Genomic DNA, 25,613 nt, shown 5'->3' on the forward strand with positions numbered 1-25,613 from the left:
GTATGGCCATGCACTTTAGCAGAAGGAATAAAGGTGAAAACTCTGTTTGAAGCAGGCAGTGAATTCAGAAAGTGGAGGTGCAAAGGAGCTTGGAGTCCTAGTGCAAGATTCCCTAAAGCAGGGGTTCCCAACCCGAGGTCCAGGAACCCCTTGGTTAACAGCAAGGCTCCGTGGCATTAAATAAAGTTTGGAAAGCGCTGCTCTAAAGGTTAACTTGCTGGCTGAGTCAGTGGTTAGGAAGGCACATGCAATATTAGCATTTGAGAGGAACAGAATATAATAGTATAGGAGTAATGCTGGGGCTTTATCCAACATCGGTCAGACAATATTTGGAGAATTGTTAGCAGTTTTGGGCTCCGTACCTAACAAAATATATCCTAGCATTGGAGAGGGTTCAGGGGAGGTTAACAAAAGTGATGCCAGGAATGAAAGGCATAACTTATGAGGAGTGTTTGGTGGCTCTGGGCCTTACTCACTGGAGTTTAAAAGAATGATTGGGGAGGATCTCATTGAAATTTACTGAATATTGAAAGGGCTAGATGTTTTCAATAGTGGACCAGAGGGCACAGCCTCAGAATAGAAGGACATCCTGTTAAAATAGAGATGAGAAGGAATTTCTTTAACTGGAGGGTGCAAAAGTGTGGAATTCATTGCCACAGATGGTTGTGAAGGTTGATAGGTTCTTGATTTGTTAAGGAATCCAAGTTTAGAGGGAGAAGTTAGGAGAATGGCGTTGAGTGGGAAAATAAATTATCCACGATCAAATGGCAAAGCAGGCTCGATGGGATGAATGACCTTATTCTGTTCCTATGTCTTATGAATACATCCAACATGTACCATCTACTCCATCTTCTTCCAGAGATGCTGCCACGTCCACTGATTTTCCCCTCCCCCGCCAGATCCCAGCATCTGGAATCTAGACAACCTTCTAGCTTGTCCTTTCCTTCCCCCCACCTTTTTATTCTGGTATCTTCCCCCTTCCTCTCTAGTCCCAATGAAGGGCCTTGGCCCAAAACTTTGACTGTTCCTTCATTTCCATAGATGCTGCCTGACCTACTGAGTTCCTCCAGCATTTTGCGTGTGTTGCTCTGGGTTTCCAGCATCTGCAGAAACTCCTTTGTCTATATGCAGGCTTTTGTGTCTCCATTGTAATCAAGTTCAAGAAAGTGAGTCCACAGCCATGAAGCCAGTCACAGCAGATTGATGTGAATTTGAGAGTTATATTAAAAAGAATGATAAAGTAGTGTATTTCCTGGAAAATAATTTGACCCATGTTTTCAGAATGTAAAGAGGAATTTACTGTTGTAGAAAGAAAATCAGTTTCTGATTTTTGGCAAGCTTGGCATTAGGGAAAAACCAAAACTAAGTTCAGTGACATTCGGGAATATTTCCATGCATTATTTCTGAAATTAGGTTTCAGTGCACTTCTCAAATGATGGTTAATGCTCAATTAATTTCAGTTCAAATGTTTTTATTTTAGAGATACAACGGGTTAATGGTTTATTCCGGCCCAATGAGCCCTCAGCGAGCAATTACACTTGTAACCGTGGGTCTTTGGAATATGGGAGGAAACCAGAGCACCCACTGGGTTACAGGGGAAAAGGACAAACTTCTTACAGTGGCAGGAATTGAACCCTGGATTGCTAGTGCTGTAAAGCAGAGTGCCAAATGCTACGTTACCGTGCCATTCTCGAAGATTGATAGATGCTTGTTAGCCACATACTGTATGAATCCTGGCAAACTTGGGTTACACAAGTGTTCTGTTCCGTGGAAAACTTATGTTTCCGTGTCTGTAAATTATTTGTCCATAAGTCAAAAATGTCCATTTTCTGTAGCTACTCATATCATATTTATCTGCATAAACTTGCTATAATTCTATTATTTCATTGAGTAATCAACATAACACTGTCCCTAATGAAAGCATTCCCAGGCAATGACTTGCATCATGACTTTCAACTTGTGTAAGCTTTTGAAAAGTTGTGCTTAATTTTTTTCAGATAATTGTCATCAAAGTTTATATTGATTCTATATTCCAGATCTTTTTCATTGTGGTTTGAGAATTCCACAAGGAAGTATTTCTGTTATCCAACTTATTGTAAGTAGGGAAAGGGCAGTTGTGGGGATTTATGTGGCTAATATATTAACTACTGTTTGCAGAAGTGTGTGCAAAGGTATGTTCAACTATGGTCATATGGAAGTCATTCCAAATTTCATTAAAAAGAATTAGGTTCACAATGTTTGGAAAAAGTCTCCAAGTGGTGCCCAAATCCACTCTCAGTAGTCCCAGTGAAGTCTAATTAGGACGTAGTACACTTGTAGCACCCACTTTATCCGTTGAAGTTGCCCCAGTCAGTTTAGATTGGTAACAACATCTCCTCCATAGTCTTCATCAGCACAGCTGCTCCACAATTCTCAGCAGACTGCTCCTGAAACACCAGAGTCTGATGTCAAGATGGAAGAAAAACAAGAAGAAAAAACTGAGCCAGAAACTGTGAACCTAAATGAAGAAATTAAACAAGAGGTTTAATTGTGTGCTTAGACCCCCTCCCCTTCTCGCTTTATGCTTATGACTGTGAGGCTAAGCACGGCTCCAGTGCCATATTTAACTTTGCTAATGACACCACTGTTGGCCGAATCAAAGGTGGTGCTGAATCAGAATATAGGAGGGAGTTTGAAAATCTGACCTGGTAGTGTCACGGTAACAAACTCTCACTCAAGGTCAGGAAGACCAAGGAGTTAATTATTAACTTCAGAAGGAGGAAACCAAAGGTCCGTGAACCAGTCCTCATCAGAGGATCAGAGGTGGAGAGGGTCAGAAACTTGAATTCTTAGGTGTTATTATTTTGGAAGACCTGTCGTAGGCAAGTGCAATTATGAATAAAACATGGTAGTGCCTCTGCTTCCTTCGGAGTTCGCGAATATTAGGCATGACATCTAAAACTTTGACAGTAGTGGAGTATATATTGGCTGGCTGCATCACGGCCTGGTACAAAAACACCAATACCCTTGAAAGGAAAATTCCACAAAAAGTAGTGGATACAGTCCAGTCCATCATGGGTGAAGCCCTCCCCACAACTGAGCACATCTACATGGAGTGTCGTCGCAGAAAAGCAGCAACCATCATCAGGGACACCACCAAGGACATGCTCTCTAATCACTGCTGCCATCAGTGAGAAGGTACAGGAGTGTCAAGGCCCACCACCAGGTTCAGGAACAGTTATTATTCCTCATCCATCAGGCTTTTGAACCAAAAAAGTTAACTTCTCTCAACTTCACTCGCCCCTTCATTGAAATGTTCCCACAACCGACGGACTCACTTTCAAGGACTCTTCATCGCATGTTCTTGATACTTATTATTATTTCTTTCTTTTTATATTTGTACACTGGTTGAACATCCAAGTTGGTGTGATCTTTAATTAATTTAATTATGGATTTATTGAGCATACCCACAAGAAAACGAATCTCAGAGTTGTATATGGTGGCATATATGTACTTTGATAATAACCTGTTATGTACCAGCAGCAATAGACCACGAACTGAGTCAGGGTTAAATGTTAAACCGCTATATTTATTAGTATCTACTCAAAATATAGAAAATTAAATGAAATAAACAGAAGTGAACCGTGTTATGTGTGTGTGGCTCCCATACCGTCAAGCTTAGGAACATTTCTTAAAGTCTTAAGAAAGGTCCAGTAATCCATGGAATAGGTGAGGGGAAGGACTGGTAAATCCAGGTTAAAATGTGGAGAGGAGGCGATCACAAAGAATTCCACAGGTTCCACACTGGGAAAACGAGGTAACAGTCACAGAAGATCTCGGCCGTCAAGTTGTCTTCCGAAATCCACGTAGAGATATCACATGGTGACAGTCGTGGAGTATACCCTAGCACAGGCGGTTACTACATAACATACCCGAATCCAGGTAAGGGTTAACAAAAGTGGCTGCCACAGGATACTGTAATAAAATTCACGTATGAATCATATGAATTGACGGTCACACATCCAATATGCACTGTGTCATTAATCAACCCAATCCTTTGGGCATGGGAAAGTATCAGACTTTACCCATTTTTTGCAGCAATGCAGTCCCTCTCCCTCCCCCTCCCCCTCTCTCCTTCTCCTTTGAAAATCCCAGCGATCTGTCACAGCTTGTTATACTGACGTCATAGTCCTGCCTCATCCAGGCATTTTAAAGTGACGCTCGTGGAAAAGGAAACCCATGGTCACGTAACAAACTTTACTTTGAACTTTGAATAAAAACAATTACTGCTGGAGGAACTCAGCAGGCCAGGCAGCATCTATAGGAAGAAGTACAGTCGATGTTTCAGGCCGAGATCCTTCATCAGGACTAACTGAAAGAAGACATCAGTTAGTCCTGACGAAGGGTGTCGGCCCGTAACGTCGACCGTACTTCTCCCTATAGATGCTGCCTGGCCTGCTGCGTTCCACCAGCATTTTGTGTCTGTTGCTTGAAATTCCAGCATCTGCAGATCTCTTCGTGTTTGAATTAATGCTGGAAGTACTTTGCAACTTAAGCCGTGTTTGTAAAGAGTTAGCATTTTGAATTAATGACCTTTCAAAGATTTCCAACTTCTGCAGTTTTTAATCATTAATACCTACAATGAAACATTTATTATCTTTACAAACTTGAAAAATGTTTTGGAAATATTTAGGAAAAATTTTCCCAAATTGGATTTGTGAAATCTGCAGATTTCCTCGTGTTTGAGTGAGATAATGTCCATTCAGAAATCGGATGGCAGACGGGAAGAAGCTGTTCCTGAATCGTTGAGTGTGTGTTTTCTTGCTTCTATACCCCCTTCCTGATGGTAGCACTGAGAACAAGGCATGACCTGGGAGATAGGAGTTCTTAATGATGTCCAACCCCCATACCAGACAGCGATGTTGCCAGTTAGAATCCTCGCCATGGTCCATCTGTAGAAACTTTCAAGTGTTTCTGGAGACATATCAAATCGTTTCAAACTCCTAATGAAATATAGCCAGCGTCTTGCCTTCTTTGTAGCTGCATCGATGTGTTGGGTCCAGACCATCCAGATGATTGTTTTGTAAGGAGTTGAGTCTACTGTCAAGCTCTCCCAGTGAGTGGTGTTGGTGATGGAAGGGATGATCACGATAGTAAACTCTCTAATGGGGAAAAAGGTGAGCAGGTTGACTTTCTGTTTTGGATCTGTTATGAACTCATTGAAGAGTTTGAGATTAAGTGGTTTGATTAGGTGAGTCGAAATCAGAATTAGTTCATTATCATTGACATATGTCAGGAAATTTGTTGTTTTGCAGCAGCAGTACGGTGCAATAATAGACGGTTAGACTATAATTTATAAGAAATATTAAAAATTAAATAAGTAGTGCCAAAAAAAAGGGACAAAAATCATGAGTTCGTGTTCTTGGGTTCATTGTCCGTTCAAAAATCTGATGACTGAGGGGAAGTAGCTCTTCCTAAGATAGTGACTGTGTGTCTTCAGGCTCTTGTTCACCTCTATGATGGTAATAATGAGAAGAAGGCATGTCCTGGGTGGTGGGGATCCTAAATGATGGATGCTGCATTTTTGAAGCATCCATCAAGTAAGAATTATCATGATGATAGATAGGGCATTGCTCAGACTTGCTCATGATCGGAGGTATTGATCAATTTCAGAAGAGGGAAACTGAATGGGCTGAACAGCAGTGAATACTGTTGTAGAAGCTGCGAAGTATTTGTAGAGGAGTGCTCAGCAAAGTGAGAAAGTTAGAAAACAGCAATAATTTTAAAAAGTGTTGGTTAGACACTTGAGATAATCTTTTGGAAGGAGTATTCCCACTTCCTTTGAATTCTGGAACCAGCTAGAGACTCCAAATGGTCTTTTGTTTGATTCCTGTGAATTCCTAGTCTCTAAAAGCTGAACTATGAGTATAATGCTTTGGGATTTGATGAGCCTTGTAAAGAGAATTTGCATCAATCGCCCTTGGGTATGCAGCAATCCTTCAGCTGTTGTGTTCCTCAAGTCAATTAATTCTTTGAGCATCCATTCCTTAGTTAAACGTAGTGTAGCAATCACATATATTGGAGAAAATGGCTCAGAGTTTATGATGGCAATAAGCCATAGACTTTCAATAATCACCTGACACAATGGGGAAAAAAATTGACAGGAGCTCTGACAGCTGCATATGAGCAGTTCAAATGAACAATCATCAGAATATTTTCTTTTATCCAAGCTATTGGACAATACCATTGTGGTCTAAAAAAAAATCAAATGTGGGGACCACAGCAAATATTTCGTTGGCCAAGCTGGGAGAAAACTGTCCACAAGGATGCATGAACATCAACTGGCTATAAAGTGCCATGACCAACACTCCCTAGTCTCTACCCATGAAGATGAGAGGGGCACAAATTCGACTGGGCATCAGTGAAAGTCATGGCACAAGAAAACACACAGCAGTCAAGAGAATTCCTAGAAGCGTGGTTATACCGCAAACAATCCTGTAAAGAGACATGTAGACCTCGAGCCCAGTTGTGAGCCAGTGTGGGCAGAATTCCAGAAAATGCACAGAACTCGCCACGCAACCAATTAGCAACAAGACACCCTGCCTATGTCACAATTGAGTTTCTGTAATGATGGCCAATCAACTGATTGATAAGTTTATGGACTTCAGTAAGGCCTTTGACAAGATTCCACATGGAAGGTTCAATCGTTAGGTATTAATATTGAAGTACAGTCGGCCCTCCTTATCCGCGAGGGGATTGGTTCCGGGACCCCCGGCGGATACCAAAATTCGCGGATGCTCAAGTCCCTTATTTAACGTGTATCAATACCCTGGACTTTATTTAATGGGTCTCCGTGCAGTGGACATTAGGACCTGGCATCACAGCTCTGAATCCGCGGTGTTTCTGTAAACGAAAATAATCACGATCATGAACATAATAATACTAATATAATTATTATTAATATATGATTATTTCATAAAAATCATCATGATCACAAAGTAATAAAGCGATCGGAAATAGGTGAAATGCCATCGGTCATTGGAAAAGCGTTAGGCTACAATCAGTCAACAATCGGAGCAATTTTAATGGAGCATGTGAAAGGCTCTGCCCCGATGAAAGCTACAATTATTACTAACCAACGCAGTGGTTAAATTATTGAAATACGTATGTTTCTTAAGTGTTTTATATGCCTAGAAAGGTAAAATATGTACTATATACTAAGAAAAACATTTGACTAACTGACGCTAAATAATACCGGATGTACCTGTTCTGACTTCAGATCCAACTTCAAATCAGGAACAGAACTCCCTCATAACCTCGGGACTGCCTGTACTTTTAAGTAATTTCTAGATTACTTATAATACCTAATACAATGTAAATGCTATGTAAGTAGTTGTTATACTGTTTTGTTTAGGGAATAATGACAAGAAAAAAATAGTCTGTACATGCTCAAGCAACGAGTGCTGGAGAAAGAACTTCTGGGTTTTCCTGATCCGCGGTTGGTTGAATCCGCGCATGCAGAATACGCAGTTAAGGAGGGCCGACTGTAGTAAAATAGATTCAACAGTGGCTGGATGGGAGATGCCAGAGAGTAGTGGTGGATAACTGTTTGTCAGGTTGGAGGCTGGTGACTAGTGGTGTGCCTCAGGGATCTGTACTGGGTCCAATGTTGTTTGTTATTTACATTAATGATCTGGATGCTGGGGTGGTAAATTTGATTAGTAAGTATGCAGATGATACTAAGGTAGGTGGTGTTGTGGATAATGAAGTAGGTTTTCAAAGCTTACAGAGAGATTTATGCCAGCTAGAAGAGTGGGCAAAAAGATGGCAGATGGAGTTTAGTGTTGATAAGTGTGAGGTGCTACATTTTGGTAGGACTAATCAAAATAGGACATACATGATAAATGGTAAGGCCTTGAGGAATGCAGTAGAACAGAGTGATCTAGGAATAATGGTGCATAGTTCCCTGAAGGTGGAATCTCATGTGGATAGGGTGGTGAAGAAAGCTTTTGGTATGCTGGCCTTTATAAATCAGAGCATTGAGTATAGGAGTTGGGATGTAATGTTAAAATTGTACAAGGCATTGGTAAGGCCGAATTTGGAGTATTGTGTACAGTTCTTGTCACCGAATTATAGGAAAGATGTCACAAAATAGAGAGACAATAGACAGTAGGTGCAGGAGTAGGCGATTCAGCCCTTCTAGCCAGCACCGCCATTCACTGTGATTATGGTTGATCATACACAATCAGTACCCCGTTCCTGCCCTCTCCCCATATCCCTTGACCCCGCTATCTATTAGAGCTCTATCTAACTCTCTCTTGAATACATCCAGAGACTTGGCCTCCAAGAGAGTACAGAGAAGATATACTAGAATGCTACCTGGGTTTCAGCACCTAAGTTACAGGGAAAGATTGAACAAGTTAAGTCTTTATTCTGTGGAGCATAGAAGGTTGAGGGGGGACTTGATAGAGGTATTTAATATTATGAGGGGGATAGATAGAGTTGACGTGGATAGGCTTTTTCCATTGAGAGTAGGGGAGATTCAAACAAGAGGACATGAGTTGAGAGTTAAGGGGCAAAAGTTCAGGGGTAACACGAGGGGGAACTTCTTTACACAGAGAGTGGTAGCTGTGTGGAACGAGCTTCCCGTAGAAGTGGTAGAGGCAGATTTGATATTGTCATTTAAAGTAAAATCGGATAGGTATATGGACAGGAAAGGAATGGAGGGTTATGGGCTGAGTGCAGGTCGGTGGAACTAAAAGAGAGTAAGCATTCGGCACAGACTAGAGGGGCAGAGATGGCCTGTTTCCATGCTGTAATTGTTATATGGGTTATAAAGGCTGAGCATTCAGAGGACACAACATGAAGGAACAGCACACTGATGCTGTCTCTTCGTATGGTGATGAAATGTTTGCAGGTGGATTGTCAAGATCGGAGAACAACTTAACCCAAATATTAGAAGTTTTGTAAGATAAATATTGCTCTCGTTTTTGGGATATTAAATGCCAGTGCTAACTTTAAGAATCTGAAATAAACTCTATGAATTTGAGGTACTTTTGCACTCCTTTGAAGTTCATCAGTGGTCCCCAACCACCAAGCTGCGGACCGGTACCGGGCTGTAAAGCATGTGCTACCAGGCCGCAAAGAAACGATATGATTTGGCGATATGAAATGATATGAGTCAGCTGCACCTTACCTCATTCCCTGTCACGCCCACTGTTGAACTTGAACGCATGCGAGGTCATTACACATGCAAAGTCATCAGTCGCCTAAACGCAGTGATACCCTCGCGCCAGGGATCACTGGTTGGCCTTGGGTAACTGGCGGGAAGTGCCATTGCTACTGGCCTGGAGCGCAGACAGATGGGCGCCGCCTCTAAACTTGTTCAGCACACCGAATGTTCGTGGGGAGCCCGGTGCTAACATACTCGCAGACGACTTAATTCGGGCTCAGGGTTTCGTAAGTAGCAGAGCAGCTACCTCGCTGAGATCTACTGAAAATCATACCTCGAGCCAAACTTTTCTCAGCTGATGGATCCTACCTACTTACAAGGGGGACGGACACATGCCCTGTTGCACTCCTCGCTTGGTCGGTTGCTCTCTCTGGACTGTGACCACAGCGTCCCCGGTACGGGGACCTCCAGCCCTTACCTTGTCCTCTCACTGGTGTGTAGCAATGATTTTATATGTTCGTATGAGGAAAATATGCGCTGTGTGTTTAATATCCAAACGTTACTTAAATTGTTATGATGCTATTGACTTAGTGAGTTATAATTGACTTATCACTATATTCATGCGAGTAAAATATGCGCTGAGTGTTTAATAGTAAATTTGTTAGATAAACCCTTTTAGAAACGTAATTGAGTGTATTAGCCACTTATAAGTGACTTGTAGTTGACTTATCACCTAAGTTTCCAGTCGTGACCAACTCCCCCTCCACCCCACACCCCTGTCGGCTGGTCCGCAAGAATATTGTTAATATTAAACCAGTCCGCGGTGCAAAGAAGGTTGGTGACCTCTGGGCTACATATATTAGGAAATATTGGCAAGTGAATTCAGAGAACTTAGAATAAAAAGTTGATGTTTTATTCCTTCAAAAACTTAATTTTATTAGCCTATTCACAAACAAGAGTAAATCTGCAGATGCTGGAAATCCAATTAACATACAAAATGCTGGAGGAACTCAGCATGCCAGGCAGCATCTGTGGAAGAAAGAACATCTTTTTCATAGATGCTGCCTGGTCTGCTGAGTTCCTCTAGCATTTTGTGTGTGCTGTTCTGCTGGTCTGTTATTGTTTCTCATCTACCATTTGCAAAATTTACTTAGCTTCATTGCTTCAGAAGGTAAAATCTGGTCTGTTATGATCCCATTCTTTTGCAATGTTTATTTAGCTAATTGAAACCTTGATTTGATATATGTCTCATTGTTTATAACTGTGAAGAATCTTTTATTTGTTTTTAAACAAACCATAAAGTTTCCTGTTTTGCTCAAAATTCAAAGATCTCTTAAAGCAGATCAAATTGATGCTCAAACTAATGAGAAAGTTATATGGACAGCTAAGTTGTTCCCATTGAACTTACCATAATTTTCAGAACATTACCACATTGCCACAGGAAAAGGGTGGCAGGGTGGAGATATATTTCTACCAAAGGAGGTGTAAGGTGTTCCTTCTCTCCCTTGGGCAAAATGTAGCACTTGCTTAGCCATCCACCACCAACCCCCCCCCCCCACATTAGGGCCACGTGAATTCATGGGAGCAGGTGGTGGATGGTCGTACGAGCAGCTGGTACGTATCACGTCCAGGTTATGTGACAACTGTCACCAGGCAGACAATCTCTGAAGTGGCTTGGGTCATCTGTCTTGTGAAGACACTATCCCAGAAGAAGGCAATGGCAGACCGCTTATCTGAAGCAATCATGGTTATGGAAAGACCATGAGCACCCATATCATATGACATAGCATATAACGAGAGTATGGACATGGGAAAACCAGCTCCATTAACTGAAATTGTATAAAATTCAAATTAAGAATAACAAAAAAAGTCTCCATTCATTCTCCCCCAAAAACGTATTCTTAGTGTTTCTCTTCACAACCTTAGAAAATTAAACATTCCTATTGATTTCCACCATCTGTACTGATCGATTGATGAATAAATTTGTGATATCTGTAGAAACCAGGCTTAAAAGTGTTGGTTTTAATTAATTATTGGATTCTTGAATTGATCTGTGAGTGGTGCCGGGGATGAGATGATAAGACTAAGATAGAATAACCAAGATATATTTGAAACTGAACTACCTTAAGCCTTAACTTAAAACTATATGAAGTTGTAATGATTCAGATTTGTTTGTTTTAAGTAGACTTGGTTTTGCCCATTCAGAATCAGAATCAGGTTTATCATTACCGGCATGTGACGAGAAATCTGTTAATTTAGCAGCAGCAGTTCAATTCAATGCAATATATAATCTAACAGAGAGAGAGAAAAAAATAAAATGTAATAATAAATAAACAAGTAAATCAATTACATATATTGAATAGATTATAAAAAAACCTGCAAAAACAGAAATACTTTATATTTTTAAAAAGTGAGGTAATGTCCAAAGATTCAATGCCCATTTAGGAATCAGGTGGCAGAGGGGAAGAAGTTGTTGCTGAATGGCTGAGTGTGTGCCTTCAAGCTTCTGTACCTCCTACCTGATGGTAACAGTGAGAAAAGGGCATGCCCTGGGTACTGGAGGTCTTTAATAATGGACGCTGCCTTTCTGAGATTCCGCTCTCTAAAGATGTCCTGGGTACTTTGTAGGCTGGTGCCCAAGATGGAGTTGACTAGATTTACACCTTCTGCAGCTTCTTTTGGTCCTGTGCAGTAGCCCCTGCATACCAGACAGTGATGCAGCCTGTCAGAATGCTCTCTACGGGACAACTATAGAAGTTTTTGAGTGTATTTGTTGACATGCCAAATCTCTTCAAACTCCTAATAAAGTATAGCCACTGTCAGGCCTTCTTTATAACTACATTGACATGTTGGGAGCAGGTTAGATCCTCAGAGATCATGACACTGAGGAATTTGAAGCTGCTCACTCTCTCCACTTCTGATCCCTCTATGAGGATTGATGTGTTTTCCTTCGTCTTGCCCTTCTTGAAGTCCACAATCAGCTCTTTCGTCTCACTGATGTTGAATGCCAGGTTGTTGCTGCGGCACCACTCCACCAGTTGGCATATCTCACTCCTGTATGCCCTCTCGTCACCATCTGAGATTCTACCAACAATGGTTGTATCGGCAGCAAATTTATAGATGGTATTTTAGCTGTGTCTTGCACACAGTCATGTGTACACAGAGAGTAGAGCAGTGGGCTAAGCACACACTCCTGAGGTGCACCAGTGTTGATCATCAGCGAGGAAGATATGTTGTCACCAATCTGCACAGATTATGGTCTTCTGGTTAGGAAGCTGAAGAGCCAATTGCAGAGGGAGGTACAGAGGCCCAGGTTCTACAACTTCTCAATCAGGCTTGTGGGAATGATGGTGTTAAATGCTGAGCTATAGTCAATTATCAGCATCCTGACGTAGGTGTTTGTGTTGTCCAGGTGGTCTAAAGCCATGTGGAGAGCCATTGAGATTGAGTCTGCCATTGACCTATTGTGGCAATAGGCAAATTGCAATGGGTCCAGGTCATTGCTGAGGCAGGATTTCAGTCTAGTCATGACCAAACTCTCAAAGCATTTCATCACTATCGATGTGATGTGACTGCTACCGGGCGATAGTCATTTAGGCAGCTCACATTATTCTTCTTAGCGACTGGTATAATTGTTGCCTTTTTGAAGCAAGTGAGAAGTTATGCCCATAGCAGTGAGAGGTTGAAAATGTCCTTAAATATTCCCGCTAGTTGGTTCGTACAAGTTTTCAGAACCTTACCAGGTACTCTATTGGGACCTTCTGCCTTGCGAGGGTTCACTCGCTTTAAAGACAGTCTAACATCAGCCTCTGAGACGGAGATCACAGGGTCACCAGGTGCAGCAGGGATCTTCACAGCTGTAGTTGTGTTCTCCCTTTCAAAGCGTGCATAGAAAGTGTCGAGTTCACCTGGTAGTGAATCATCACTGCCATTTGTGCGATTGGGATTCACTTTGTAGGAAGTAATGTTTTGCCGACCCTGCCAGAGTTGCCTTGCATCAGATGTCACCTCCAACCTCCTTCGAAATTGTCTCTTTGCCCTTGAAGTAGCCCTCCACAAATCATGCCTGGTTTTCTGGTACAGGCCTGGGTCGCCAGACTTGAATGCCACAGATCCAGCCTTCAGCAGATGACGTACCTCCTGGTTCATCCACGGCTTTCGGTTTGGGAATGTACAATAAGTCTTTGTGGGCACGCACTCATGCACTCAGCTTTTAATGAAGTCAGTAACCACTGCAGCATACTCATCCAGGTTGGAAGATGAATCCCTGAGTACAGTCCAGTCCACTGATTCAAAGCCGTCCTGTAGGTGCCCGTCCATAGCTACTTGGTCATCACTACTGGTGCTGCAGTCTTCAGTCTCTGCCAATGCTCAGGGGGTAGAAGTACAGCCAGGTGATCAGACTTCCCGAAGTGAGGGTGTGGAATAGCATGGTAGGCATTCTTGATGGTGGTGTAGCAATGGTCCAGCGTGTTGTTTCCTCTGATATTACAAGTGATCTGTTGATGGTAGTGATTTTTTTCAGACTGGCCTGGTTAAAATCTCCTGAAACGATTGTGAAAGCATTAGGGTGCGCTGTTTTGTGTATGTTGATCCCATTGCTCAGATCATCTAAAGCCTGATTTACACTGGCCTGAGGTGGAATGTAAACTGCTACCAAAATGACCCCAGAGAACTCCCGTGATGGGTAAAAAGGACGGTAATTTACTGCTAGATCCAGGTCTGGTGAGCAGAATTGGGACAGCACAGATATATTTGTGCACCAAGAAGAGTTGATCATGAGGCACACTCCTCCACCTCTGCTTTTGAGAGACTCTATAGTTCTAACCTGACAGTGTATAGTAAACCCGTTGATCTGGATTGCTGCATTTGGTATGGAAGGGGTTAACCAGGATTCTGTGAAACAAAGGACACACGCAGTCCTAATGTCCCTCTGATTCAGCACCCTAACTCTTGAGTTCACCGATTTTATTCACCAGAGACTGCACGTCCGACAGCAAGATAGTCGGTGTAGGGAGTTTAAAACCCCGTTTCCTTAAAAGCTCTTGTAACCCCAATCTACACCCGTGTTTCCGATCACAATCAGTGGTGTTTCCGTCGATTTTAGGCAGCGATAGTTCATTTAAGCGCGCTAAGACATCTTTGTTGACACTACTGACCTTGGAAGCAGTTGTGCTTTTTAGTTGTATCAGGCTGAAACGGGAATATTTAATTGTATCCATTGAGAGTACTGCTGCTACACGAGTCATGCCTAGACGCCCTGGAAATGGTATTTATTATAGCTGAAAATGATGGCATAACTTGTTTTTAATCAGACAAAAGTAACTTGGGATTTCTTCAGAAAGATGCAGTGCCTTAGTGTTGCAACACTGGATTGATGTTTGATTATTTTGCAGAACATCCATCCTCATTTTTCTGCACCTATTTGTAATTTGGGGTTTGGCAACAGGCTGACAGTTTTCATGATTAATTTGTTATTACTATCCAATGACGAATTTTATTACGATTGAAGTATGCAATTCACCATGCTAGAATTTGAGCTTCTGTCCTGTAGGTTGCTGATTCAACAATGCAGCCACTTAATTTTTTTCCCTAATTTTTAAGAAAGTATTCACCATTTGGAAAAAAACAATTTATAATAAACTTGATGTCAAATATATTAATGAAGAGATGCTCAGAATGACAGTTGCTTGGGTTCAATTCATTTTTCATGTTCCTGTAATGCGGTTATTGAATACGTCTTACTGAATTGACAGGAAATGGGACAATGAGGCAAACATGGGGTAGTCACTGTACTGGGAATCCTCGTGTCAGAGGCCAAGCTAGGCTAAAGAAATTGCTGATTTAATTCTTACCAGCATCCTTAGTATGCTATGAGCCTCCATATTTTCTGGCCAAGAATGATCTCCAACAACGCCCTATGCCTTCAGTGTCACCAAGAGGACATGGCCACGGTCATCATGAGGAAATGTCGGAGACGGATTGGTCATATGATGAGAAGAGAGGCCAACTCCATCGTCAAGGCAACACTTCATTGGATTCCTAAAGGGTGGAGGAAACACAGGAGACCAAAGGTAACTTGGCTCCATACCGGAGAGGCAGAAATGAGGGCTCTGAACATACCTGGGCACAGTAGGGAAGATGGCCAAGGGTAGAAAGAGACGGAGGACCTTCTCTGCTGCCATAAACACCAGCATCATAGAAGGCAGTAACTATTATTAACCGCCATCCCCAATACACTTGCTAGAAACTCTAATAGAGAGATAGATAACTTTGTTGACCCCGAAGGAGATTACAGTGTCATAGTAGCATTACAAGTTCACAAATATTCAATATTAGAAGAGAAGTAAGGAGAATAAATTTTTAAAAAAGTTGCCAGAAACACTCTAACAGGAGGGGATCATCACTTCCCTGGTTGTAGGTTGACTCATTTTAGAGCCTAATGGCTGACGGTAAGAATGATGTCATATAGCGCTCTTTGGAGCAGCACAGTTGTCTTAGTCTGTTACTGAAAGTGCTCCTCCGTTCAGCCAAGGAGGCATGCCGAGGGTGAGAAACGTTGTCCAGAACTGCCAGGATTTTCCATGCGGTCCTTTGTTCTACCACAGCCTCCAGTGTGTCCAGTTTGACTCCTACAACAGAGCCAGCCCTTCTAATCGGTTTATTGAGCCTGTTGGCATCAAACACAGCACAGAAGCAGGCAAACAGATACCAGCATTTTATAAAAATTAAAGCTTTAAAAGAACATTGAAAATATGTAAATATATGAAGGCTGGAGTAGTGCCAAAGTTATGAAAGGCTGGTAAAAATCAGTTTTATAACTAGGAATGGAGAATGTAAGGGAAAATAACCATGAGGAATTTTATTCAAAACATGTTTAGAAAATTAAGGTTTAGCTATCCTGATCTCAGAGGAAGGTTACATGTTTCAAGAATATTCTGACTCATTTCAACAGGGTGATTAAAGAAATGGCAAACACTGGAAAAAAAGTTATTTGTAGAGAGCGGATTCAATTTGTTGTAGCAATGAGCTCCTTACATGTACTCTCCACAACAATCCTGTTCCTGCTCACTGTGCCCAAGGCAAAAACATAAATATATCTTGGTGCCTTCATCCTTGCCTCTTAAATTTTAATCTGTCACCTTAAAATAAATAATTTTGAACATGATGTAAAGAAATTTGTAGAATCCGGCTTTACAACTGACTGCTTGTTGAAGATATACTAATATATTCCATTTTCATGGAATACTATTTAGCATAAAAATGGATAAAGAAATGAAATCTGGCATATTAGATGTACTGTGACATCGGTCTGTACCCTTTCAGGCTGAATCATTTAAGTGTTTTGAAGTTGATTTCATTAACTACACTCACTTGCCCATCCATTCAGATGTTCCAAAGCCAAAGACCTCGTTTTAAGGACTCTTTATTTGCGTATTTCATGTTCACATTATTTGTTTGACTCTGGACGTTTCTCTCCACGCCTTGTGGCGCAATGGGCGGCAACCTTGCCGTATCTTTTAGTATTTATCGTTTTTTATTAACAAGCTGGTTCCTGCTAGCTGGAATCGCTAGCTCACCGCTCAACCCTGCACGGATGGAAAGCGTGCAAGGTGTTGGCCGGATTTGAACCTGGGACCACTTGCCCCCTAAGTCTGATGCAGATGCCACTACACCGCTGGCCGGCTACGTTATTTGTTGCTATTTATTTATATCTGCATTTGCACAGTTTGTTGTCTTGTGTGCTCTGGTTGATCTTTCATTGATCCTGTTATAGTTACTATTCTATCGATTTGCTGAGGATGCCCGCAGGAAAATGAATCTCAGAGTATGTGGTGACATGTATGTAGTCTGAAAATAAAATTTACTTTGAACTTTGTATGTGAGTTGACTACAGTGTAAGCACCAGTTGGACATTCCTAGTTGTCTGGTGTATTACTGAATGGAGCTGCTCTCATGGGCTTCTGATATTAGCCACTTCTTCCTGCCACTTTTAATAACTGATTTCAACTGTTGCATCACAACTGGATAGCGTATTTGAAACATTTAATAGATCAGGGTTTGTCTGCTGGGAAAGAGTTGTATCTCACATCAGAAGATTGTATTCAAAGTAACTTGTGATTCATCTGTTGGAAGATGTAGGAAGATACTTGGACTGAGTTGGACAAGGAGGGAGAAGTAAGGGATTGGGGTGAAGTCAGCAGTTTGGTTTACACTCATCATGGCAAATCGCCATGTTTAATACTCTGCAAAGCGAGCTTCTGCGGTTACAATTTTCACTTGGTACATGAACATACACAACTATATCTGAAAAGTCCAGCTGGCACGTTGACTGTCTTCTGGAACATAATTGCACAAATCATATTATTCCCAGAGGCTCCACTCACCATCAGCCACTGTATAATATGCTGGCTAGGTATATTAAATCCCAGATCAGTTCAGGTAAATCGGCTGCAGGAAATTGCTCAGAGTCCTGTCATGAAGTTGTCCAAAATGAATTAGAAGTGCACATGGAGAAACACAACACGTTACACAGTAGCTAACTTTCCTTTCAATATCAGGATGTCAGTCTCCTCCGGGTACAGTACTGCTTCCTTGAGTGCTGTCAGTGAATTCATTTTGCACCAACGTGTTCCAATATTAAAGGTAACTTTCAAGGTTCAAGGTGCATTTATTATCAAAGTTTGTATGCAGTGTACAAATGAGATTTGTCTTCTCCAGACATCCATGAAAAAGAGAAAACCCTGTTCAAAGAAAAACCATCAATCCCCCGATCCCTCCCCCCCCCCCCCCCCATGCAGGAGAAACAAACCGCACAAACGGCAACAAGAAAGAACAGGTGAAAACACAGAATATAGAAGCATAAAGCTGAAAGAGTTTAAATTGAACTACAGTCCAAACTATAAATTGCTGACCCAGGCTTTGGTACTATCCTCCGACTGCATTGAGGGAGAAAGAGAGTCCATTCAAATGCAGGGGCCTTTCCGCAGGAGTAGCGAGTGAGAGGCTGGTACTCGGCACTGAACGCTTGCTCGCTTTCCGCACTCACCTCGATGTATCAATCTCCTCAATTTAATCAGCAAGAAATGGAGGTGATCATGGGCTCACGCCCCATTTCTAAGCTTCTAAGCCTCATAGAAACATAGAAAACCTACAGCACAATACAGGCCCTTCAGCCCACAAAGCTGTGCAGACCATCTCCTTACCTTAGAACTACCTATGGCTTATCCATAGCCCTCTGTTTTTTTTAAACTCCATGTATCCATTCAGGAGTCTCTTATAAAACCCTATTGTTTCCGCCTCCACCACAACCACTGGCAGCCCATTCCATGCATTAACTAATCTCTGTGTACAAAAACTTACCCCTGATATCTCCTCTGTACCTTCTTCCAAGCACCTTAAAATTATGCCCTCTTGTGCTAGCCATTTCAGCCCTGGGAAAAGCCTCTGACTATCCACGTGATCAATGCCTCTCATTATCTTGTACACCTCTATCAGGTCACCTCTCATCCTCCGTCGCTCCAAGGAAAAAAGGCTGAATTCACTCAACCTATTCTCATAAGGCGTGCTCCCCAATCCAGCCAATATCCTTGTAAATCTCCTCTGCACCCATTCTTTGGTTTCCACATCCTTCCTGTAGTGAGGCGACCAGAATTGAGCACAGTACTCCAAGTGGGATCTGACCAGGGTCCCATATAGCTGCAACATTACCTCTCGGCTCTTAAACTCAATCCCACGATTGTTGAAAGCCAATACACCGTATGCCTTCTTAACCACAGAGTCAACCTGTGCAGCAGCTTTGAGTGTCCAATGGACTCGGGCCCCAAGATCCCTCTGATCCTCTATGCTGGCAAGAGTCTTGCCATTATTACTAGATTCTGCCATCATAGTTGACCTACCAAAATGAACCACCTCACACTTATCTGGGTTGAACTCCATCTGCCACTTCTCAGCCCAGTTTTGCATCTTATCAATGTCCTGCTGTAATCTCTGAGCCCGCCACACTATCCACAACACCTCCAACCTTTGTGTCATCAGCAAATTTACTAACCCATCCCTCCACTTCCTCATCCAGGTCATTTATAAAAATCACGAAGAGTAAGGGTCCTAGAACAGATCCCTGAGGCACACCACTGGTCACTGGCCTCCATACAGAATATGACCCATCTACAACCACTGTGGGCAAGCCATTTCTGGACACTCAAAGCAATGTCCCCTTGGATCCCATGCCTCCTTACTTTCTCAATAAGCCTTTCATGGGGGACCTTATCAGATGCCTTGCTGGAATCTATTTACACTACATCTACAGCTTTACCTTCATCAATGTGTTTAGTCACATCCTCAAAAAATTCAATCAGGCTCGTAAGGCACGACCTGCCTTTGACAAAGCCATGCTGGCTATTTCTAATCATATTATGCCTCTCCAGATCTTCATAAACCCTGCCTCTCAGGATCTTCTCCATCAACTTGCCAACCACTGAAGTAAGACTCACTGGTCTATAATTTCCTGGGCTATCTGTACTCCCTTTCTTGAACAAGGGAACAACATCCACAACCTACCAATCCTCCAGAACCTCTCCTGTCCTCATCGCTGAGGCTCAGCAGTCTACTCCCTCGCTTCCCACAGTAGCCTGGGGTACATCCCGTCTGGTCCCAGTGACCTATCCAACTTGATGCTTTCCAAAAGCCCCAGCACATTCTCTTCCTTAATATCTACATGCTCAAGCTTTTCAGTCCGCTGCAGGTCATGCCTACAATCGCCAAGATCCTTTTCCGTAATGAATACTGAAACAAAGTATTCATTAACTACCTCTGCCATCTCCTCCAGTTCCATACACACTTGATTGGTCCTGTTCTCTCACGTTTTATCCTCTTGCTCTTTTACCTGCTCGCCTCCTGGAATCTTCTCAGAGACAGCAAAGCATTCGATCGCTCAATCAATTGTCAAACTGTAGATCACAGACTCTAACAGTACCAAAAACCCATTTAAAATACAAAGAAGATGTAAAAGAAGTGAAATAAACTGTGTCATAGACAATCTGGAAGATGTTGCCTGAGGTAGCATTGTTTGCTGACGCTACTTTGTTCTGCTTTTTGAGCCTCAATGGTTTGTAGACATCAAATCTAGTCCCATGATGAAAAACCAGTATATTTTCCCATTATTTCACTTCACCTATTTATTTCAAATGGTCTTTAATAAGAATTCTAGTCATCTCTACATCGTATTAAACAGACTTCAGAAATACAGAGTAATACACAAAAATGCTGGAGGAACTTAGCATTTTCAAATGCATGTGTTTTGTTTGCTTTGAAAATACACATGCTTCTGTTTTCTCTTATTTATATGGAAAGTAGTTTTGACCCATAACGTACCGGCCAAAACCACAATAGTTACAGATTCATTTATTGGGGGAATTGAATGGAATAATGAAGGAAACCAGTGGTCCATGAGCCAGTCCTCATTAGAGGATCACAAATAGAGGGCCAGCAACTTTAAATTCCTTGGTATTACTATTTTGAAGGACCCGTTCTGGGCCCAGCATGTAAATGCAATTACTAAGAAAGCACATAGTACCTTTACTTCCTTAGGAGTTTGTTAAGACCCCACTATTGAGCACATCTACATGGAGCACTGTTGCAGAAAAGCAGCATCCATCATTAGGGAACCCCAAAACCTAGGACATGCTCTCTTCTCACTGCTGCCATCAGGAATAAGGTACAGGAGCCTTAGGATCTACACCACCAAGTTCAGGAACAGTTATTATCTCTCAACCATCAGGCTCTTGAACCAAAGAGGATAACTTCACTCAACCTCACTTTCCCCATTATTGAAATGTTCCCACAACGTATGGACTCAGTTTCAAGGACTCTTCATCTCATGTTCTCAATATTTATTTCTTCTTTATTTGTTGTTATTTATTTCTTTTTGTATTTGCACAGTTTCTCTCATGAACAGTGGTTGAACACCCAAGATTCTATTATTGCTATTATTCTATGAATTTTTTGAGTACATCTCCAAGAAAATGAATGTCAAGGTTGTATATAGTGTCATATATGTACTTTGATAAATTTACTTTGAACTTGGCTTAAATATTTGAAGGGAACAGTTTAGTGGTGGGACTGCAAAATACAAAGTTATTGTACAAACATATGTCCTTGGCTGAGTGGCCATCTCCCATGCTGTAAAGGTTACCTATCTCTATCTGAGGTATGAATTCTGAGTTCTCCGATTCAGTTTAGATCCTAACAATCAGTGTTATTGCCTTTCTGATCTTGCCCAGCACTGTTATATCTTCTACTATGTGGGAGAATGTTAGTAAAAGAAAAAGCCATTTCCTAAATAATATGCCAAGTCCTTGAATGCCACAGAAACCTTCTTTATGCCTTTGTCAATCATCTTTCTACTTCCTTTACTTTCAATGGAAAGGTACTCGGTATTTCCTCCCCACGCCTCATTTAGCACACCAGGCAACAGCTTTGCCATTTCTTTAGTGTTTTGTCTGTTTTACGAGGTCAAGCAGCTATCTCGCCCCTCAATCCACATTGGTGGTGTAGCGGTATTTGCAGCCAACTTCGGAGCGAAAGATCGGGCTGGCTTTTTACACAAGGTACTTCCAATGGATACCTATACAAATACCCATAAACTTTTGATGCAGATGTCCCTCAGATCTGATCTCTGCCTTACATTACAGACTTTAGTTCAGCACCCCAGGAAGAGCACTTTTGTAGTATGTGTTAAATAGAAACATCGAAAGGTGGAAGCAGGAGTTGCCCTTTTTAGCCTCTCGCATCAACTCCTCTATTTAATATAATTATAGCTCATCCTCTGTCTGAGTGCCACACTGCCTGATGCCCATTGTGACTTGAAATATATCTGCCTCTTTCTTCAGTGTCTTGATCTCCTCGACTTGACAGGAGTGTTGCAGACAGCATAGCAGATTGGGGTATGCCTTGTGAGGACATAAGCAGTCAGTGGAAATGGCAGGCAGATATTAGATACAGTTTGAAGAGAATACCTCAATCTGATGGAAATGGTGTCAGATATTGCCTGAGACAGGAGGTTGTTCGTTCAAGATCAAATTCAGAATTGGGAGCAAGTTTGTTATCTCTAGAGCTCCGGACACTCCATCCGCCAAAAGTGGACCTTCTCGGTGGCCAAATACTTTAATGCCGATTCAAATTCCGGTTCTGACATGTCGGACATCTTGTGCCAGGATGAGGCCACTCTCAGGGTGGAGGAGCCACACCTTATATTCTGTCTGGGTAGCTGCCAACCTAAAGGCATTAATAACAATTTCTCTTTCCAGTATATAAAAAAAAGTCCCTCAACCCTCCCCTCTTCTTCTATTCCCCATTCTGACCTTTTAGCTCTCCTCGCCTGTCTGTCACTTTCCCCCTAGATCCCCTCTTCTTTCTCTTTCTCCTGTGGCCCACTCTCCTCTCTGATCAGATGCCTTCCTCTCCATCCCTTAACCTTTCCCACCCTCCTGACTTTGCTTATCACCTTCTAGCTTGTCCTCTTTTCCCTCCCCCCACCTTTTTATTCTGGTATCATCCTCCTTCCTTCTCAGTCCTGAAGAAGGGTGTTGGCCTGAGATGTCAGCTGGTGCAAAGGTCCATTTTGGAAACCTCCTGTCGAGTCATAGAGGTCAAGACACAGAATTGAAGAACTCTGTAATTCCCCAGGTAGCCACAAAACCAAGAAAGAAAAGAAAAGCAGTACGATCATCAACCCCCACTTACCCCTAGATGCCATCTCCCCACAAAAAAACAAACAAAATGAAACAGGCACATCGACCCCCGAATCCCCCCTCACAATAAAACAGAGCAAAAAGGATCAGGCACATTGATCCCTAGATTCCCCCTCCTGCACAAAAAAAACTGAACAAAATGGATAAGGCATGTCAACCCCAAATCCCCTTCCCCGTACAAAAAGAAATTGAGAAGATCGGCCAAAAAAAATACAGATTATACAAACTATAAGCCTGAAAAGTAGAGTCTGTAGTCCACAGTCTACATCCAAAATTGGGTCATATTCTGCATGGAGGTCGGTGACCAGTGGTGTGCCTCAGAGATCTGCTCTGGGACCCCTACTCCTTGTGATTTTTATAAATGACCTGGATGAGGAAGTGGAGGGATGGGTTAGTAAGTTTGCTGATGACACAAAGGTTGGAGGTGTTGTGGATAGTGTGGAGGGCTGTCAGAGGCTACAGCGGGACATTGATAGGATGCAAAACTGGGCTGAGAAGTGGCAGATGGAGTTCAACCCAGATAAGTGTGAGGTGGTTCATTTTGGTAGGTCAAATATGATGGCAGAATATAGTATTAATGGTCAGACTCTTGGCAGTGTGGAGGATCAGAGGGATCTTGGGGCCCGAGGCCATAAGACACTCAAAGCTGCTGCACAGGTTGACTGTGTGGTTAAGAAGGCATACGGTGCATTGGCCTTCATCAATCGTGGGATTGAGTTTATGAGCTGAGAGGTAATGTTGCAGCTATAGAGGACCCTGGTCAGACCCAACTGGAATACTGTGTCTCAGTACAGAAAGGTTATGGAAACCATTGAAAGGGGGCAGAGGAGATTTACAAGGATGTTGCTTGGATTGGGGAGCATTCCTTATGAGAACAGGTTGAGCGAACTCAGAGGATGAGAGGATAGAGATATATAAGATGATGAGAGGCATTGATTGTGTGGATAGTCAGAGGCTTTTTTTCCCAGGGCTGAAATGGCTAGCATGAGAGGGCACAGTTTTAAGGTGCTTCGAAGTAGGTACAGAGGAGATGTCGGGGAAAGTTTTTTTACACAGAGAGTGATGAGTGCATGGAATGGGCTGCTGTTGATGGTTGTGGAAGCGGATATGATAGGAACTTTTAAGAGACTCCTGGACAGGTACATGGAGCTCAGAAAAATGGAGGGCTCTGGGTAACCCTGGGTAAGTTCTAAGGTAAGGACATGTTCGGCACAGCATTGTGGGCTGAAAGGCCTGTGTTGTGCTGTGGGTTTTCTATGTTCCTAAACAGTGGGAGCTTTAATCGGTGAAATGGAACCAAACATTGGCTTACAATCTGCCCACTATGAGGTTTGCGCTCGCTGCATTCCAGAATCCTCGGAGACAGTAGAGTGCTAGAACACCGATGATTCATTACCAAGGATGCTGCCTGACCTGCTGAGTCACGTCCCCCCAGCAATTGGTATGTGTTGCCTGGATTTCCAGAATCTGTACACTTTCTTGTGTTTGTAACAATATTTCATCCTCAATCAACATCACCGGTGTTGTTGGCGACGTCACCGGTGCCAAGTTGCATGGGTCCTAGTGGCCTTCCCATGGACAACATCGGTGGCATGGAGAGGGGAAAGCCTGCAGCTTGGGCAACTGCCGGTCTCCCAGACAACCCTGCCCAGGCCTGCGCCCTGGAAACTCCAGGCGCAGATCCATGGTCTCTCGAGACCGACGGATGCCACCAATCAACATCACAAATATATAACATTTTGCCACTATCTGAGGCCTATGCACAATCTTTTACTGCATTTTCTAAATTAACGTTTCAAAGGAATTTATTTGGCTGTTGATTGTTCGAAGACAATTCAAGCCGTGGAAAGTGATGTGAAAATGCTGGTTCTGTCTTTGAAGTATAAGGGCAAAAAAGGAATAAAGACATGAGTGATGTTGGATCGGATCCTAGCCACACAGTTCAGGTAGTTTGCTGACATTATCTTGGACATAAATAGTGAGATGGGATACAAAAAGCAAATGGGTAATTAATCAATGTGTCCCACTGTTTTAATCAGCAGTGTAAGGAACATCTGCACAGGTTAATATTTCATACTTCTAGCATCTGCTGTGTTTTGGTTCTGAATGATAAATGTGCACTAATGAGACAAGAATAATGTGTTTTACAAAGGACCTTAAAACAATTGAGGGTTTTTTTGTTTGGGTAGTTTCTACAGGACAGTAGCTATGTTAATACACTGATTTAGTGGTTTAAAATCTGATGAGTTGAGAAAGGGGCAATTTCCTTGGATTTTTTTCAGTGATGATGAACAAGGTAATAGAATTAGAATCACAGTCAGGTTTAATATCTCCAGAATATGTCACAAAATGTGTTCTTCTGTGGCAGCAGTACAATGTCATATAAAATTACAGTGAATATGAAAAAAAATTAAATTCACAAATAGTGCAAAAAGAGAGGGAAATAGTGTTTATGGGTTGATTGTCCGTTCAGAAATTTGACGTTAGAGGGGAAGGAGGCTTCTGTATCTCCTAGCAAGAGAAGAAGGCATGTCCAGGGTGATGGGAGCTCTTAATGACGGATGCTGACTTCTTGGGGAATCACCAGTTGAAGGTGTCTTTGAGGCTGAGGAGGCTGAATTTGCAACTTTCTGCGGTTTTTCCAATCCTGTGCATTGGCCCCTCTGTGCCAGATGTTGATGCAACCAGTTAAAATGCTCTCCACCTGTAGA

At 42.3% G+C, this 25,613-nt stretch overlaps 1 protein-coding gene across 9 annotated transcripts in view; it reads left to right on the plus strand.

Moving 5' to 3' along the window:
• Positions 1–25,613, plus strand: part of grip1 (glutamate receptor interacting protein 1) — a 458,415-nt gene that overhangs the window by 281,423 nt on the left and 151,379 nt on the right. The gene's annotated exons all lie outside the window — the stretch shown is intronic.

This window comes from Hypanus sabinus, chromosome 8 (genome assembly GCF_030144855.1).
Source record: "Hypanus sabinus isolate sHypSab1 chromosome 8, sHypSab1.hap1, whole genome shotgun sequence".
Taxonomy (NCBI): domain Eukaryota; kingdom Metazoa; phylum Chordata; class Chondrichthyes; order Myliobatiformes; family Dasyatidae; genus Hypanus; species Hypanus sabinus.